Below are 5,410 nucleotides of genomic sequence, written 5' to 3' on the forward strand. Positions count from 1 at the left end.
TTTTGAGATGCCTTGAACATGAGAAGCACTTTGCAAAAAGAATGAACCAATTTGAAGCATTATATCAAAAGTTATGCCATTTAGAATTTCCATGCACACTTGGTGATCAAATGACCATAACTCCTCAACCATTCATCATACGGACATGAATTAGGACCTTTTGGAAATGGAAGACAAATATATACAACTTTCATGTTCACCAAAAATCCATTTGAAACGTCTTTGATATTGAAAAGTCAAGTTGAAAGTGGACCAAAAACTTGCCAAATTTGGAAACTTTGAATTATAGGTCATTTTCCATTTTTAGTAATTTTTGCCATGACCTTTGAATCTTCAAGATGGATGTTTAGAATGATGAATATACCTAATTTGAACATGATTGAGGTGTCTCAACTCATTTCCCCACCTCATAGTCCTCAGTTGACTACACAGTTGACTTTTGGTCCTCAGATGACCTTGAAATGTCTTGATGAACCTGAGCCTCTACCACTTGGTGAAATTGCTTCAAAATGAAACCCTAGGACAGGTAAGCTCCTTATAATAATCATATGATCCTCAGCCCAAGAAAATACCTTATCTCTTTGAGAAACCCTAGTTAGAAGAATTGCATTGATTAAGGTTGACCAGAGGTCACAACCCTAATCCAGAGGAACTTGAGGATGAACTCTGAAACCCTTGATGATGATAGAACCATGATTATGGTGATATATCCTTGAAGATAAGATGATGCTCAAGAGCTTTGAAGAATCAAGAAACCTTAATTGAAGCCCATACCCTCAGATGGTTGATGATCAATTCATAGAGACCCTCAGGCTTGAATCACCTAGCTTCTCCATCTTTTGAAAAGACTTTGGAGGATGATCTTCTTATTTTCATATGAGATGCAAAATGCAATGCCTAATGCCCTAAAACATGAAATGCAATGCCCCAAACTAGTCTCAAGAAGAGGAGGGCAAATTTTGAGGTGTTACACTTTCAAAATAGAATTCCAGCAAAAACTGGACTTCAAGGGGAATATTGGGGTTAACCAATTGGACTTTCACAGGGGACGCCAATAACTTACTAGGGAAAAAAAGACACTAGTCATGTCCAAACTTCGAGGTACCAATAACAATTGGATTTTCAACTAGAGTGTCAATGATATATGGACTTTTGGAGTTAGAAGAACGACAACTAGCAACAAAGATTTAGATTAAATGTCAAATGCGCATGGTTGAGGATGATGTGAATGATCATGATATGAAAATGCTCACTCTTGAGAGACAAAGAGTTTTGTGGAGACTCAATGGGAAATACATCCTCAACACCGGTAACTCAAATAAGTATCACAGGATGGACATTGGGGAGATCCTTAAACTTGGAAGTTGCATACAATTAAAGGATTTATCCAAGAGTGCTTGTCAGTTTAGATTTCAATGGGGATTTCTGTAATGATAATGTAAAAGTGTTTCTACAACCTTGATACTTCTCTGGGAGAAAAAAGATTTCCCTTTCTATGTTTCCATATGTCAAAGAAAAAATATGTTTTCAAAAAAAAATATTTTCAAAACCTTTTCATTTTCAAAATCATTATTAACAAACAAATGACGTTTTGCATAACAAGGAAAGGTAAGAGAAGTACAAATGACAAAATTGATAGGCAAAGTATGTTTTTATTCAAGAATAATAGCTTGCAAATGGAAAAAGCTCCATGGAGTGTTACATTTTAAAAATGGCAATAACGAACGTTTTACATGGAATTCAATAACCACTACTATCCCTAATAACTAAGATTTTCCCAAAACTTTGCTTCTAGCGAGAGCAACTGGATTGATCTTCAACTTTGAGTCTTTAGTAGGGGTAAACACCATCTGATATAGTCAAATGCCTTTTGTCCCTAATTTTTGCCCGGGTCGTCCTTTTGGGTTTTCAATCCACCGGGACGCTCTTTTTTGCCTAAGCCGCCATTTCAGGTTTTCAACTTAGCGAGCTTTCAATTTTTATTTTTACCCCTAACTTTTTCCTGGATTTCCTTCATAGGTTATGATCCACCGGGATACCCATTTTTGCCTAAGTCGCCTTTTCAGGTTTTCGACTTAGTGTGTTTTATTTAGGCATAATATTTTTTGATTGCATCAGAGTTCACAATGTGTGCAAGCTCTTCACCATCCATAGTTGTGAGAATCAAGGAACCTCCGGAGAATGCTTTATTCACAAATATGAGACTTCATAGTTGGGACTCCACTTTCCACGCATATCCTTGTATGTTGGCAAGATATTCTTGAGTACGAGAATTCCTTGTTTGAATTCACGAAGATAAACTTTCTTATCAAATGCCCTCTTGATCTGCTTCTGGTATAACTGGCCATGGCACATAGCAGTCATTCTCTTCTCATCAATGAGGTTCAATTGGTCATATCTATTCTGGATCCATTCATCTTCCTCTAGCTTTGTCTCCATCAAGACTCTCAAAGATGGTATCTCTATTTTAATTGGGAGAACTACATCTATCCCATACACTAGAGAGAAATGGGTTTCCCCTGTTGAAGTGCGAACTGAGATTTTGTATGCATGCAAAGCAAAGGGTAACATTTCATGTCAATCTTTGTAAGTTTTCACCATCTTTTGCAGGATTTTCTTGATATTCTTATTTGCGGCTTCAACAGCTCCATTTATCTTCGGACGATACAAAAAAGAGTTGTGATGTTCAATGTTGAAGGTCTCACACATCTCTTTCATTGTTTTGTTGTTCATATTTGTCCCATTATCCGTGATGATTTTACTTGGAACTCTATACCGACAGATAATCTGGTTCTTGATGAAGCGGGCAACCACTTATTTCATCATGTTGGCGTAGGAAGCAGCTTATATCGATTTGGTGAAGTAGTCAATTGCAACCAAGATGAAACGGTAACCATTGGAAGCTTTGGGATCAATTGCGCCAATCATGTCAATGTCCCACATTAAGAAAGGTGTAGCGGTAAAAAAATTAAGATTAGGCTATTGATTAACTTAACTCGCAAAGCAAGATTCACCACCGCGCTTTTATTATTTCCAAAGGAAAAGGAAAAAAGTACGAACAAAAATCAAAAGAAATTTTAAAACAAAACTAATAAAAAGAGAACAAGGGTCTGGGGGTTAATTATGCAAAGGGAAGATATTAGCACCCTAAACATCCATAGTACTCCATTGGAACCTATTTGAAAATATGTACATTTTGGTTTGAAAAAGGTGTTGTTTTTTAAAAGATTGGAGGGATGGGAATAGAAGCATTTTTTATTATGATTTGGCATTTGCCAAGACCTTTTAAGTCTCATGCCTACATACCAACAAAGTGCAATGGAGGATCAAAACCTCGTAGTTCGTGGTAAAAATAACAAAAAGAGTTTTTTTTATTCATTTTTATTGAAAAGTATATTTTGTCATTTTTAGTAGAATACTCAACTAGTCACCCACAAGTATGAGAACTTTGCATCATCATGAGAAGGGCTTCAACTTGGATAGAGATCAACAAGTATGCCACTAGCTCCCACAGATGGAAAAGAATTATCATCAATAATATGGGGATAGGAGAATTATAACTCAACTATGGAAATGACTCATGTCTAATGCTTTTAGAAAAGTTTTAAAAGAAAAAGTACACAAGGGCACAAAAATGGTTTAAGTGAGTTATGCATTTTTTAAAGTTTTTTGAAATTAGTCTGAACATGCTTAGGATGGATTAACATTTATTTGAGAAAGAGGTTTTGAAAATCGCTTGATCAAAGTCAAGGTTTATTAAGAAAGTGGTTCAAGTTAGGAAACCAGAAGGTTTTAAAAAAAGAGAGGAGATTTTGATAATTAAAGAGGGGGAGGAGAAGAAGATACTATCCTAAAGCATAAAGTAAAAGCTAGGGAGGAAAGATCTAACCAATAAATAGCAAGCTTTATGACATAAGTCAAGCAAAATAAACAAGTAATAATCCATGTATCAGATGAAAGCAAAGTAACCAAGCCAAGTCTTCACAGAGAATTCCAAAGTAATAGGTAGATGAATTCCAAGATCTTAAGTCACAAATTCCAAAGCAAGGGTCAATATCCTAATTCTAAGTTCATAACTCCACAATAATGCCAAGGATAGTAACCGCAAGTCCATGAGTTAGGAGAAATAACTTTCTTTTTATCAGTGTCTTCTTAACAATGTTATAAAAGAAAGGTCCAAATGGACAAAGAACAAAATGACATAAGTATAAATAATATGATATGAAATGCTAAATGGAAAATCCATAAAGTCCTTCAAAACACCAAATAAATGGCCAAGAAAATTATGGAAGGTTGGAAATAAAATAAGAAACATATAATATAATTTACATAATTCAAAAATGCAGAAAAGTATTTTTAAACCAATTAAAAAAAGGAGAAAAGAGAAAATTCATGAAAAATAGGAAATCAATAAAATAAAATGTGAGAAAATAAAAATCAAATGAAGAAAAATAAAGGAGAATTTTAGAAATTATTTTGGGATTTTTTGGATAAAAAATGAAATTTACTATGAATTTTTAAAGAAAAATCAATTCAAAAATAAAAATAGAAAAAGAAATAAATCAGAAAAAAACTAGGAGTGTTGGATCACGCCTCATTATCTGACGTGGCAGATCCAACACTCCAAATGTTGAGAAACATGATGGAACACGCTGCAAGCAAAGCACAAGATCCAGTTTTAATTTAACTAATCAAAACATTTCAAAATGCCAACGTGTCAAGTCCAAACTCATACCACCTGAGAAATACTTCGGTCATCTTCTCCGATGAGCTCTCACCAGATTTTTATCATTTGGTAACTTCAAGACACAAGACCGCCACCATTGTGATCCTCTTCTCATCATGAATTCAACCTCATACTCCAAATTCAAATATGTAAACTAAGCAAAGGGAATTTCAAAGAAGTTTCATAAACAAACAACCCAAGAAAAATAAAATTAAATGATGAATACTATCAACCAACACCATATAAGTTAGGGGAAAGCATCAGAGAGTGAGGGACTACATTTTGGTAATGTGTTTGAGTTCAAATAATGCTCAGAACTACCTTGTCCAGATGGTGATAAGAAGTTGATGAAGATCGATCTGGTTAGAGCACTTCAGAAGGTCTTAGAGCTTGAGAATTGTTGCAAATGTTTCAGAGGATGCCGATTGAGCTAATGGAATCAAGAAAGTGGATTGAAACAAGTTTAAACTCAAAATAAGATAGTTGAATTTTCTGCAAAAAATTCAAGTTGCAGCAGGGGTTTCTTGGCTCTCCAAAGCTTGGAAATGAAGGCTATAAGGCCCCAATTTTGACCCTAAGATCTCTCATGCTATCTCATCATTTGCATTGGCTTTGGGGTCACACCTTGGCGTCCTCCTTACCCATCATTCATTGGGTTTATATTGGGAGAGATTACCAAGCACA

Source organism: Lathyrus oleraceus, chromosome 3 (genome assembly GCF_024323335.1).
Source record: "Lathyrus oleraceus cultivar Zhongwan6 chromosome 3, CAAS_Psat_ZW6_1.0, whole genome shotgun sequence".
Classification (NCBI taxonomy): Eukaryota; Viridiplantae; Streptophyta; class Magnoliopsida; order Fabales; family Fabaceae; genus Lathyrus; species Lathyrus oleraceus.